The 14,990-nt window shown below is 43.0% G+C and overlaps 1 long non-coding RNA gene and 1 other non-coding gene across 2 annotated transcripts; both read right to left on the bottom strand.

The window, feature by feature from the left end:
- Positions 1 to 6,342: 6,342 nt before the first annotated feature.
- LOC105526768 lies at positions 6,343 to 9,010 on the bottom strand. Its single transcript, XR_001004141.1, has one exon. It is a non-coding gene; the product is annotated as an uncharacterized LOC105526768 (long non-coding RNA).
- Positions 9,011 to 9,442: 432 nt separating this feature from the next.
- On the bottom strand, positions 9,443 to 9,525 carry TRNAL-CAG. Its single transcript has one exon. It is a non-coding gene; the product is annotated as a tRNA-Leu (tRNA).
- Between the last annotated feature and the right edge of the window lie 5,465 nt (positions 9,526 to 14,990).

The raw sequence follows: 14,990 nt of genomic DNA, 5'->3' as shown, positions 1-14,990 counted from the left end.
TTCACCATGTTGGCCAGGCTGGTCTCGAACTCCTGACCTCAAGTGATCCACCTGCCTCGGCATCCCAAAGTGCTGGGATTACAGGCATGAGCCACCACTCTCGGCCCCACATTTGCTTATTTATTTTTTTTTAGGGACAGTGTCTGGGTCAGTTGCCCAGGCTGGGGTGCAATAGCACAATCCTAACTCACTGCAGTCTTGAACTCCTGGTCTCAAGAAATCCTCCTGCTTCAGCCTCCTGAATAGCTAGGCCTACCAGTGTGTGCCACTACGTGTTTGCCACCACGTCCAGGTGACTTTTGTGTTTTGTTTGTAAAGATAAGATTTCATAATATTGTCCAGGCTGTTCTCCAACTCCTGGGCTCCAGCCATACTCTGGCCTAGGTCTGCCAGAGTGTTGGGATTACAGGCGTGGGCCACTGCTCAGGCCTGCAGCTACATTTGGAAACAAACCTGTGTTGGGGCTGGGTGCAGTGGGGATCACCTCTGTAGTCTCAGCACTTTGGGATGCTAAGGTAGGAGGATCACTTGAAACCAGGAGCTCACGACCAGCTTGGGCAACATAGTCCATAGCAAGACACCATCTCTACATAAAATAAAATAAATTAGCCTGGCATAATGGTGTGTACCTGTAGCCCTAGCTACTCGGGAGGCTGAAGCGGAAGGATCTCTTGAGCTCAGGAGGTTGAGGCTGAAAAATTCAAAACAAAACAGAAAAAGAAACAAAAACCCTGACTGGGCGAAGGTGGAAGGAAGACTTTATGGAAGAAGTGATACCCACACTGAGCTACGAGGGAGACATAGAACTTATCAAGGCAAGAGGGTAGATGTGGGAGAAGGAGTGGAATAGGCGCTCTGGGCAAAGGAAACACTCTGTAACTAAAGGTGAGGAAGAGAATGCGCAGTTCAGATAAGTGGAAGGTAGTTAGGTGAGGGTATGTGCAAGTCTTAAAATTATTTTTTGTCTGGAGATAGCTAGAGAACATCGGACTTGGCAGTTGATAAGTGTCAGGTGTTTCATGCTTTCTTTTAAAAAGACAATGCCTTACCAAAGCAGTTTGGATAGCATTTGAATTTACAAGTTGTGTTAAGTAGGGCCTCTAGCTTGGCTGCTGAGGTTCTCCTATGGGCAGGTGGAACTAGAAGGGGCTGTGTTTCCCATTGCATTCTAAGTAGCAATGCTCATCTACTTGCTTCATATCTGTCTGAGCTAGCCTGTTTACTTCTCAAGGCAGGGGCTGTGCTGGTCTTCTTCACTGCTGTATCTCCAGAGACCAGCACAGGGCCTGGCCAACAGCAGTGTGTTGATTAATATTATGTGTCAATTAGAGTGGTCCATTAGATACTCAGATTACACATTGTTTCTGGCTGGGCTTGGTGGCTCATGCCCGTACTCCCAGCACTTTGGGAGGAGGCCAAGATACGAGGATCGCTTGAGCCCAGGATTTTGAGACCAGCCTGGTCAACATAGTGAGGCCCTCATATCACTACAAAAAAAAAAAAAAAAAATTAGCTAGGTGTGGTGGTACACACCTGTAGTCCCAGCTACTCATGAGACTGAGGTGGGAGGAATACTTGAGCCCAGAAGATCGAGGCTGCAGTGAGCCCTGGTTGCACCACTGCACTCTAGCCTAGGTGACAGAGCGAGAACTTATCTCAGGGTGTTTCTAGATGAGATTATCATTTGAATCAGGGACTCAGTAGATTGCCCTCCCCAGTATGATCCCTCCCATTCGTTGAGGGCCTTAATAGAACAAAGGTTGAGGAAGGAGGAATTCACCTGTTTTCCCCCTATCCCACTGCTTGACATCTTATTTTTTTCCTCTTGCTCTTGGATTGGGATTGGGATTTACATCATTGACTCCTGGGGCTTTCAGGCCTTCAGATCCAGACTGAATTATACAACCTGCTTTTCTGGGACTCCAGCTAGCAGATGGCAGATTGTGGGACTTCTCAGCCTCCTCCATAATTGTGTGAACCAATTCCTTATCATAAATTACTGTCTCTCTCTCGATAGACAGGCATAGATAGATAGATAGATACATACATACGTACATACATGGTTAATAGATAGACAGACTATTAGTTCGGTATTTCTGAAGGACCCTAATACAAGCAGGTACTCAATTATGAAAAAAAAAATTACAATGTACCAGGCATTTGTTATTTGCCAGACACTCTTCTAAGCTTTTTACATATTCCAAGTCATGTAATCCTTACTGCATAGTTATAAGGAAAGGTGCAATTATTTCCTCCGTTTTAAAGAGAAGGGCACTGAGGCACAAGGATGCAAAGTCACTTTCCTGGAAGGTAAGTAGCTGACAAGTGGCAGCATCCAGAGATGGGCCTAGGCAGCCTGAATTGAATTCGACTAATCTGCTGGCCTTCCAAGCACCTTTAAGTGTTTTTTCTGCTACCCTACGGGGTACACCTATTTGCCATTTCCTCCTTTCTCTTATGTTGCCACCTCTGAAGGAGGGATTCAAAGCCATGTTTGATCAGAATGTCAGGGTAGGCAGAAATGGAGTGAATATGTGGAGTGAATACTTGGGCAATAAGGGGGAACTTTATTCTTTTCTAGCCTTGCTGATAATGATCTTTCTAACACATTGATATGTGCATACATATGCACATTCATTTTTCTTTTAGTGCATGCTTGAATCTTTTTGTGAATTTTGAGAGTTTTAGGAGAGAAAGAGGGCAGAAAAATTTTGAATATCAATGATCATAAAACAGATTCACTCTATGTTCTGCTTTGGTAACTTGGTAATCAGATTGAATTTCTTTTTTAAAAAGGAACGATGAAAATTCCAGTCATCTGAGGTTTTTGATTGAGGCTTTGCAGTAAATTATGAGCTCAAAATAGAAACACTGCCTATTCATGTTTCTAATGGTAGCTATTAATGCTCAAGATGATCAGGCTGAACATCAGGAAACTTGAATTTGAGGAATATTTCTGGAGATGTCATTAAACATGAACTTCTGTGTGTCTACATCATGCTCCCTGGGTCCCAGGTCCTGTTCTGAACTGCAAAATTAGTAGATTGTCAGATCTCATGACCTGCAATGTGTTCCTGCTGTATCTCAAGGAAAATCTTACACAGCCTCATAATTGAAATGTACGAAGATGTTCATTGATGGAACCCTTATTTGTAGTGGCAAAGTGGGAGAGTAGGTGACTTCACATTGCAGACTTCTATGCAGCAATTAAAATAATTGGTTTAGATGTACACACAGCAACATAACTCAAAACTGCAGTACTAATGGAATAAGAAAGAGATCTATGACACAGTACCACTTATGTAAATTAAAAACATATTCACCCAAACCAATCATACCTGTTCTACAAAAGCATATACAAAGAAAAGGATGCTTTTTCCAGTGATTTATTTTTTCCTTTAAACAGGCTTTTAAAACAACCTGTATTTTTAAAAGTTAATATGTTAATATGTGCGTTATAGGAAATTGAAAACCACAAGAAGCAAAGAACAAAGTCATTCACAATCACAAGCAGTTTATTGTTTGACATGTTCTTCTAGGTCCTTTGCGTGTGTAGGCACAACATCCAATCTTATGGGACTGAGATCATACAGTATGTATCATGATTTTTCACACATCATGAATATTTATCAATTCAAAATCCCACAGCTATGCGAGTATTTTGATAACCAAGAATACACTACACCAACTCAATCTGTTAAAAAAAAAAAAAATGTAATCCTGCCTGTCTTGGGACAAAAATTTCATAGAAGACAAAAATGGCAACATGCCTCTAGATAAAAGCATTGGCAGAGTTCTGATTTAAATGCTGCATTCCCTTAATGCTCAATTTAAAATGAAACATACAGCAACAGAATACACTAAGTATAATGTTCCTAAGAGAATTCATTAGCAGAGCTATACCATTATAATATAAGCAAGGTATATTTCCATTGACTTACTTAATGTATTCCTATAGTACAGCCAAAAGAGATGCATACATCAATGGCTATCATCAAAATGTAAATAAGGACACATATGGACACATCTGCATACATCTCTCTCTCCCTGTATACTTCCTTCTGCCCCTCTGCTGCCAACCTAATGAACAAGTCCTGACATATACTGCTCAGAGGTGGTTTAACAATTCCATGTCCAAGATGCATCTTTTCTATCAATTATAACAAAGATGTTTACAAATTGGCTAATTCACTAGCTCTAGTTTTTTTTTTTTTCTTTTTGAGATGGAGTCTCACTCTGTTGCCCAGGCTGGAGTGCAGTGGCACAATCTCGGCTCATTTCAACATCCGCCTCCCAGGTTCAAGCGATTCTCCTGCCTCAGCCTTCTGAGTAGCGGGGACTACAGGTGCGCGCCACCACGCCCAGCTAATTTTTCTATTAGTAGAGATGGGGTTTCTGCACATTGGCCAGGATGGTCTCGATCTCTTGACCTTGTGATCCACCTGCCTCGGCCTCCCAAAGTGTTGGGATTACAGGCGTGAGCCACCGTAGCTGGCCCACTAGCTCTAGTTTTTATCATATGTTGTCACCTCAGACATTCATAAAGGTTAGATGTTGCAAAATAATAAACTTTGTCCACAATAAACACAGGCACTTTACTAAAAATACTCATATAGACCTGTGGTTATCATCTAAAAACCATCTTCTAGATATGGAGATACTAGCAAACAGCTCTTCCCTTCACCCTTCCTCTTCTCCCTCTTCCACCATCCCCAGTAACTAAGTATAGCACGTCTAGCTCCAAGAGGTGGACTAATAAAGGTCACTCCCAGAAGACAGGCTTTCCTAAAAACTAACAAAAGGACATTCCCAAAGGGACGGATTCACTACACCTATTTTTAACATACTTTGAGCATTAAGAGTTGTTTATCCTTTAATACACAATATTAACTAAAATGCACATATAGAACAATGGTTAGACTATCTGAACTAATCTAACTCAGGGGCACAGAACCCTTCTCCCTGCATACCTCCTCCCCTCCTCTACTCCACCACCCAATGAATAGTCAGCATACGCTCCTAAGCATCAAGTTTTAACAATTCCATTTCCAAATGCAACCACTCCTAGAAGTACTGAAAACAAATGCTTAGAGGCATGTTACTTTAGCTCTCTACTTTTAACCCATGTTGTGCACCTTTTTTTTTTTTTTTTTTGAGACAGAGTCTTGCTCTGTTGCCAGGCTGGATACAGTGGCATGATCTCCGCCCACTGCAACCTCTGCCTCCCGGGTTCAAGCGATTCTCCTGCCTCAGCCTCCCAGGTAGCTGGGACTACAGGTATGCGCTACCATGATCAGCTAATTTTTGTAGAGATGGGGTTTCACCGTGTTGGCCAGGATGGTCTCAATCCCTTGAATTCGTGATCCACCTGCCTAGGCCTCCCAAAGTGCCAGGATTACAGGTGTGAGCCACTGCACCTGGCTGTTGTGCACTTGTAAACACCTAGAAAGGCTAGATGTTTCAAACTGCACTGAAGTTTTCCATTACATATACAGTAGCATTGAATAAATGGTGTATATACATAACATAGACTATAATTTGAGTGTCTTCTCAATAGGAACATTCTGGCCTAGAACCCTTCCCTTTCTGACCTCTACCAACCCTGTTGACAGCTATAAGCCATCTGTAATGCTTAGGGGGGATTTTAACAATTTCACTTCTGTTTTTAAGAAATGTTCCCTATGAATTTTAACACAAAGTGTACTCAATGTATTCGTGTACTAACTCTACTTTTGTCATACACTGGCAACATCTTTAACATAGTCGATGTTAAAATGTAAATTAGGACTCCTATGTCTGCTTATATACACTATATACACAGCACAGTAAATGAAAATGCAGACCTAAGGGACAATGGTCAATGTGCCTCATCATAAACACACTGTACACTGGTAGAAAGCCCTTTGTACTTTGTGCTCCTCCTTTACCCTGAACCAGCAAAAATATCATAATGTGTACTTCTCAGAGAATTGATCAATTTCCAAGACAATATTTCATATCAAAAGGATAACTACAAAATGTTTAACATACTTTGTGCACTTCTAAACATCTAGAAAGACGAGATGTTTCAAATAAGGACTTAAGTTTGTCCACTATATACATAGCACTGTGGAATAAACTACACACATGTAACAATGGTTATATCTGAAAGTGTTTCCTAAATAGGAACATTCTGGTCTAGAACCCTTCATTCCTTCCAACTCCTCTCCACCACCAAACTGGTGGATATAGGCACATGTGTCACTTCAAGCTGACGTTATTTCACTTCCAAAAGTCCTTTTCAGAAGACAGCCTCTCTATGAATTTTAACAAAATGTACAAAATGCATTAGTTTACTAATTCTACTTTTGTCATACATTGGCAACCTATTTAATAGCTACAGACTAGATATTATAAAATCAGGACTCATTTGTCCAGTATATACACAATATATACAGTATAGCAAAGTTAAATGAAATGCATGTAACATACAGGCAATGGATTAAGCTGAAATGTTCTAATAAACAATGGCAACACTTTTGCAATTTCTTCCCTCCCACCTCCCACGTGGTTCAACAATTCCACTTCCAAACAGCATTTCCCATCAGTTTTTAAAAGCTATTTACAAAAAGTGTTATTCTAATACTACTTTAAAATACATCAAGCACTTCCAAATATCTAAAGACTAGACATTTCATAACTTGTCTACCACGTACACAGCACTGTTAAATAAAACTGCACACACATAACAATGGTTATCATCTGAGCTATCTTCTAAATGTGACCATTTTGGCCTTGAATCATTCCCTCTACTCTTCCTTCTCTGCCTTCAATCCAGTGGACAAGTACAGGCACGTGTAATGCTTAGAGACTGTTGAACAAATTCCTATGCAAAAGGCAATTACAGAAGACAAGTTTCCCTATGAATTTCAACACAAAGTATAAAAAATATGCCAATTTTACTACTTTGTCATACACTGGCAACCTCTTTAACATCAAGAGACTAGATGTTGAAACATTAGGACTATTTGTCCATTATATACACTATATACAGAGCAAAACAAAACACACAAAACATACAGAAAAATGGTGTCTGAAAATGTCCAAGTATGAACACACCAGCATATTATCTTTTGCAATTTCTTCCCTCCCACCTCCTCTAAACCATTGAACAAGTATAGACAATACTATACTGCTTACAAAGTTGGCTTCGCAATTCAATTTCCAAAAGCATTTCCTGTGAATTTTAGCAAAAAGATATTTACAAAGTGGTATTTTACTGCCTCTACATTTAACATACACCAGGCACTTCTAAACATCTAGATAGACTACATGTTTCAAGTAACGAGTTAATTTGTCCACTATGTACACAGCAGTCTTGAATAAACTGCAAACATGTAACAACAGTTATAATATGAAAGAGTCTTCCAAATGTGAACATTCTGGCCTAGAACCCTTCCCATCTCCATCAACCCAGTGGGCAAGAATGCTCAAATTTTCATAAGACAATCTTTCCTAGGACTTGTAAAACAAAATGTACAAAATATATTAGTTTACAAACTCTACTTTTGTCATACACTGGCAACCTCTTTAACATCCAGAAAGACTAGATGTTGTAAATTAGGACTCGTTTGTCCTTTATGTATACTATACACACAGATAAGTAAAACAAAATGCGCAGACATAGCGATTCATCTTGCCTCACTGTAAGTAGGATGGCATACAGCTCTCTGCACCTCCCCTCCTCTCTCTTCCCCTGAACCACTGCACAAACACAATGAGTATTACTCAACAGGTGATTTGGCCATTTCCCCCAAAAAACAACATGTCTATGAATTGTAACAAAAAGATATTTACAAAATGTGATTTTACTACCTCTAATTCTAACATATATCAGACACTTCAGAATATCTAAAAAGAATAGACATTTCAAAAAAGCTTAGCATTGTCAACTATATACACAGTAGTGAGGAATAAAATGCACACAAAATACTGGATAGAATATGAAAATATCTTCTAAATATGACCAGTCTGGCATAGAACCTTCATTTCTTCATTTTCGGGTCTTCCAGCTCCATGTCATCTAACCCACTGAACAAACGTGGACGTATAGCTTCCAGAGGCCGTCTAACAACCCCATTTCCAAAAGTCATTTCCAGAAGACATGTATTTTCTACGATTTCTTTTAAATATATGAGAATTTACAAGATGTGTGCCTTTCTAACTATCATACGTCGGCAACCTCTTTCCATCTATAAGGGCTAGATTTGACAAATGTTTTCTATTAAAAGGTTAGGGTGGAGTTGAGAGCAGCTTTTTCATATTATATACACAGGCCTTCCATAACGGCCAGTAAATCTTCCCAGAGGGTGGTGGGGATTTCCAATGGGCCAAACGTGGCCTGTCGTTCTACCATTTCTCTCTTCCGACTGCAAGGTCTGGTAGTACGAAGACCAACCGCCCGATGTCCGCTAACGGTTCCACCCATCGTCGTTCGGGACTTCGCTCACCTCGCAGGCCCGTTAAGGCCTTTGTCCGTGGTCGTCAGGACTAGGTAGGTCTTGCCCAATGGCGACAGACAGGTCACCCGGGACCCAGATCTGGCGGTTCCATGGCCTGAAGAGGCGGCCGAGCCTGCCTGCGTTCCTAGGCCGCCTTCCCGGGCCCTCCACGCCTTAACGGCCTCCGCCGCGCGGCGTTCGAGCGGCCGCCATGCTTCCCAGCCCGCCACTCCCGCCGCCAGGCCCAGCAGGCTTGGGCCGGGAGACTCGACGGCCGGCGGGGTCCGGGATGGGAGAGGCCAACGCCGCCATCAGTCACCGAGGTAGGGTGGAGAAGAGAGGTTCGACGCCGCTTCAAGGCCTGGGCCCAGTCACAGCAGAGGCCTCCCGTATTTGCAGGGCAGAGGGCGCGGCCTGTCCCGGGGTCCCCTAGCTCACCCGCCGACCCGGGGCCGGAGGGCCTGGGGGGTCCAGGAGGAGCGGGGCCGCGCTCAGCGTCTCTCCGCGCTCTCTGCCGGACCGGAACTCTTGCAGTGAGTCAGGATGAGGTGGGGAATGAGACTGAGGAAAGGGAATTAAAAAGAAATCTATAACTAAATAAAGAAGAGCCCTACAGTAATGATAATGAGCCATGAACTGAAGAGGCTCATTAGAATGAATGGTGATCCACATTCATTCAACTCTGCATGTGAAGGAGGGAGAGGGAAAGACAACCAGAGACAGAGGAGAAACAGAGAAAGGAGGTGAGATTTCAAAACACCAGTAGGTTCTGAAATTATTTTCTGAGTACAGAGTACTTTTTGCTGTCCTTGGAGTGGCTAATAAAAAGAGTGCTTTTATTCCGGAACTCGGAAAATTTATTTTTTAGAAGAGCAGGTAGGAAAACGTAGCGTAAACTTATACTCGAGAAAACACAGCGTAAACTTAAAGTCGATTTGTGTGTAAATAGTAAAAGTAGCACATGTCAGGAGTGGGATTCGAACCCACGCCTCCAGGGGAGACTGCGACCTGAACGCAGCGCCTTAGACCGCTCGGCCATCCTGACTAGCTTACTAACTCAGAACTCATTTCTGTCTCTATCTAAAAGCTATTCGTTCCCCCTCCACCGGCCCCCTCAGTCCCCACCCCCGCCCACCCCCTTGTTTCTCTTTTTCTCAAGACATGGGCATTGCTGGGTTAAAAGGTAAGCCACCACTCCACGAACTGCCTCGGACGGCGACCCGGAACTGAAGCACTGCGTAGGACAGGTTGTCGGGGCCACAGAGCGGCGCCTCCCGAGAGAACGCCGAGTCGCTCGCACGCTGCGCGGGGAGGGCGGTGGCGGGCGGGGCGGAGCGAGGGGCGGGCGTGAGCAAGCTCAGGGTCGAGTGACTACAGCGGAAGACGGCGATCGCGCGATTGCGCCCTACTCTCAACTGAATTCTAGTTAAAATAATGGCAATCCTGTTGAACTCGACATTGCTAGACTACCTGGCTTAAATTTACACTTAACTCCCAGGAATTTTTAGGCTTACTCCAGTTTTTTGCTGGAACAAGGTGCTCGCTGATCCCTCTCCTTTGCGTTCTGCTGCAAATCTCCCAGCACGTGGTTACTGTTGCTGAGGCGGGTGGAGGGGGCGGGGAGGGTGGGTAGGCTGGCTTGTCTTGCCTCTCTGTCGGAGTTTATGGAGGATTTGTGTCCTTTTCGGTGTGGATGTTATACTGTATAAAAACTTTAAAACGCAAAAGCAAAAACAACAGCAACAAAAATGGGGAGTAGCTTATGTATTTTACTAAACCCGACACAGCGGGTACTTGATAGAAGGCCTCTAGCACAACAACTTTTCTAAACATAAACAAAGGTCAGAGGTGACCTACTTCAAATGTTGTTAGCAAGGGTTAGCAGTCAGGATGCCATGGGTCGGAATATCACTGACTGGAAGTCAGGGGACCTGAATACGAATTTCAGACAGCACTAGAACTGGTCACTAACTACCTGGAGAATCTTAGATAAGTCATTTTGCTTCTGTGGACATTAGAAACAGCTTTCTTAGACACCTATAATAGTTTCATCGTGAGTTCAATTGATAGAATACAATGCTTAATCCCTTAAATTAAGCATTAAATTCCCATCTCCAGGGAATCAATTAGAGGCAAATTCTGTTCTTCTCAGGCCTACCAATTCAGAAGTTGTGCTATGTCCAACATGGTGACTACAGTTAATAACAACGTTATTGAATACTTGAAAATTGCTAAGAGAGTGGATTTTAAATGTTCTCGCCACAAAAAGAAAAAGATAAGTATGTGATGTAATGGATATGTTAATTAGCTTGATTTAGCCTTCCCACAATGTACACATAGAACAAAACATCATTTTGTACATCATAAATATATATATATCTTTATTTGTTGATTTTAAAAATATAAATAAGCAAATTAAGAAGTTAATGGGGATAGAATCCCACAGTAAGTGTTTAATAAGTCCTCCGCAAGGCCTCTAAAATGCAGTCACCTCTGCTCTTTTCACAGGGTAGTATACTGGTGGATACCAACTTTGGAGACAAGAGAGGAGAGAGGCAATTCATTCATCCAACATACAGGAAATATTTATTGGGTACCCGCTATGTACCAGGCAGAGTTCTAGGTGCTGGTGATCCAACAGTAAACAGACAGAAGAAGCTCCACCATCGAAGGGCTTACACTATAATGGGGCAGTGAGCCCAAGAAACATGAAATAAAATGGACAGAGCTGTGCTCCCTTCGGCAAGCACTTACACTAAAATTGGAACAATGCAGAGAAGATTAGCATGGCCTTTGCACAAGGATGACAGGCAAATTTGTGAAGCATTCTTTTTTTTGAGACAAAGTCTCGCTCTTGTCGCCCAGGCTGGAGTGCAGTGGTGCGATCTTGGCTCACTGCAACCTCCGCCTCCCGGGTTCAAGCGACTCTCCTGCCTCAGCCTCCTGAGGAGCTGAGATTAAAGGCGCCCACCGCCATACCCGGCTAATTTTTGTAGTTTTAGTAGAGACGGGGTTTCACCATGTTGGCCAGGTTGGTCTTGAACTCCTGACCTCAGGCGATCCATTCTCCTCAAGTCTCCCAAAAGGCTGGGATGACAGGCGTGAGCCACCGTGCCCGACTAAAGCATTCCATTTTTTACAAAAAGAATAAAAAATTTAAAAAATAATAAAATAGAGAAGCTGAGTCCTCTAATAAAGTAGCTATTTTAACTGCAGTCTCTAGGCCTCATGAGAAATCCCAGCTTAGTTCCTCAATGAAAATTAGAATCGCCCTCTAAAGAAAGAGAAGTGGGAGAGGAAAAGTCCAATTTAGAAACAATATATGTATTTTTTGAGATGGGATCTGGCTCTGTTGCCCACACTAGAGAGCAGCAGCATGATCCTGGCTCACTGTAGCCTCAGACTCCCCAAGGAGGAGTACAGGAGCAAGGATTACAGTAGCTAGGACTACAGGCACACATCAGCTGGCCTGGCTGTTGTTTTTTTGTTATTATGTTGCCCTGGCTAGATAGTTTTATAAAAGGTTGAAAATGTCCGGGCACAGTGGCTCACACCTGTAATCCCACCATTTTGGGAGGCTGAGGCGGGTGGATCACGTGAAGTCAGGACTTCCAGACAAGTGAAGCCAGCATGGTGAAAACCCATCTCAACTAAAAATACAGGAACAACAACAACAACAAAAAATTAGCCAGGCGTGGTGGCACATGCTTGTAATCCCAGCTACTTGGGAGGCTGAGGTAGGAGAATCACTTGAACCCGGGAGGCAGAGGTTGCAGTGAGCCGAGATCGTGCCATTGCACTCCAGCCTGGGCAACAAGAGTAAAATTCCGTCTCAAATAAATAAATGGTTAAAAATATAGAAAGCAAAACTAAGGCCGGACGTGGTGGCTTCACGCCTGTAATCCCAGCACTTTGGGAGGCCAAGGCGGGAGGATCACCTGAGGTCAGGAGTTCAAGACTAACCTGGCCAACAAGTGGGGGTTTCAACCCCATCTCTACTAAAAATACAAAATAGCTAGGCGAGGTGACCCATACCTGTAATTCCAGCTACTTGGGAGGCTGAGGCAGGAGAATCGCTTCAACCTGGAAGGCAGAGGTTGCAGTGAGCCGAGACTGCCATTGCACCCCAGCCTTGACAACAAGAAGGAAACTTCCTCCCACCTCCCACCCCCCACCCCCAGCTCTGGCTGGCTTTGCCTAGGCTCATTTATGCCCGCCATTCAGCCAAGATGCCAAGCCTCTCTTTTCATAAAGTCTTTCATTCCCAAGGAGGCTAGATGTGATGGGAAAGCAGTTCCCAGAGGTCATGCCCCAGTATGCACGTTCTTATCGAACTTCTGCTTGCCTCACGTTACCCAAAGCAAGTCACAGGGCCCAAACCAAAGGCAGTGTAGGCAGAGGGTACTACAAGGGTAGGGCCCAGGTATATTTGTACAACCATCTACTATAGTAATCTTAAAGAATAGTGAGAAGAAACAAAATTAGCAATTGAAAAACTAAATCGTAAGACACAAAATTGAAAATTAGGTGAAAGATAAGAAGAGGATGGAGAGTGAGTGTTCATACAAATTTCTTGAGGTAAGCTGTTTTCTGGTGAAGCATGGGATTTACTCAGCCAGAGGGTATAAGGGCTCAGGGCTCTCAAATAAGATTACTAGATGAAATACAGGATATATAGTTAAATTAGAATTTCAGATAAACCATGAATGACTTTTTAGTTTAAGTATGTCCAACATTAAAATACATTATTTGCTAAATCCCAAAGAGGCTGAGTCAATAAAAGCCTACTTGGTAGGCAGGGTTTGGTCTGTCCCCACGTGTGTTTGAAAACATCCAGCAGCCATCTCTCTCGTGTAGTTTAACCATACTATCCTTGACCTCCAGGTCAGTTTCAAACTTCTTTGAACTTTGAGCATAATCATGACTTAATCTGTCGGTTGATATTTATTAAGCAACTAATATGTGCCAGGTACTTGATTTACAAACAAAATGAAATCCCTGCTTTTGTGGATTCTTGCCTCTGTGATGAAGAAAGACTGTTAAAAAAATGCATATCGTTTCAAGTATTAATAAGTACTTTTAAGAAAATTAGTAATTGTGCAGGAGTTTTCCCAAAAGAAAAGTAGTGCAGGGTGACAGGTCAGAAAGTAGAAAAGTGGGAGGCGGGTGCTATTTTACAGAGGGTGGTTAGAGACATCATTTGAACAGAAACCTGAATGAAATGGGGGGCAAGACAAACACATATCACACATATCCAGGGGACACACAGAGGGCACAGCAAGGGCAAAGAGCATGGGGAGAGAATGAAGGAGGAACAAAGGCTTCTATGTCTGGAGAAGAGGAATAAGTAAATGAAAGAGATGAAACTGCAGATATAGCCAAGGACCAGATGGTGTTAGTAGGGCCTGAATTTAATCCTGAGGCTGCATTGGGAAACCACTGGAGAATTTTAATAACATAATCTGATTTGTCTTTGAAAACAATACTCTGGGCGTGGCACAGTGGCTCATGCCTGTAATCCCAGCACTTTGGAAGGCGGAGGAGGACAGATGGCTTGAACTCAGGAGTTCAAGACCATCCTGGGCAACACAGGGAGATCCTGTCTCTAAAACAAACAAACAAACAAAAAATACCCAGCCTGGGCCACAGAGTGAGACTCTATTTCTTTGTCTTTTCTTTTCCTTTTTTTTTTTTTTGAGATGGAGTCTTGCTCTGTTGTCAGGCTGGAGTGCAGTGGCACGATCTCGGCTCACTCCAACCTCTGCCTCCCTGGTTCAAGCAATTCTCCTGCCTTAGCCTTCTACAGGCGCACGCCACCACACCCGGCTAATTTTTGTATTTTTTGTAGAGATGAGGTTTCACCATATTGGGCAGGATGGTCTCGATCTCTTGACCTCATGATCCGCCTGCCTTGGCCTTCCAAAGTGCTGGGATTTCAGGTGTGAGCCACCACACCTGGCTGTGAGTCTCTTATTTCAAAACCAAACCAAACCAAACAATACTCTGGTCTTTGTGGGTAACTGACCATAGAGGCAAGGGTTGAAGCAGGTGCTACATAAAAAATTCAGGTAAGAAGTGATGACGGCTTAGGGAGCTAGTGGTAAAGAAGGAAAGAAGTGCTCATGTCCAGGATATGTTTTGAAGGCAGAGCTGACAGGATTTACTAGGCGTTTGGAGGTGAAAAATGAGATAAAAAGAGGAATTAGTGCTTATGCCTATATTTTTGGCTCGAGAAAATGGATGACAATTAGAGTCATTAATGGAGTGGAAAAGATTAAGTAAGGTGTAAATTGGTCAGAGGGAATCTAGAGTTGTACTTTGGTTCCCTTAAATTTGAGGTACCTATTATTTATCACAGAGAAGATGTTCAAGAGGCAGTAGAATAAGTAAGGCCATTGGGAAACCATGTTGGGGCCAGAGTCATCGATGCAGGAGTAGTGAGCCAATAGGTGAGAGTTAATGCTGCAGACCTAGAGAAAAATTCAGTCGTCAGCGGCTCTTGAAAGGATT

Source organism: Colobus angolensis, unplaced genomic scaffold (assembly GCF_000951035.1).
Source record: "Colobus angolensis palliatus isolate OR3802 unplaced genomic scaffold, Cang.pa_1.0 Scaffold6, whole genome shotgun sequence".
Lineage (NCBI taxonomy): Eukaryota > Metazoa > Chordata > Mammalia > Primates > Cercopithecidae > Colobus > Colobus angolensis.
The sequence above is the reverse complement of the archived record's forward strand: the minus strand, read 5'-3'. Positions and strand labels throughout refer to the sequence as shown.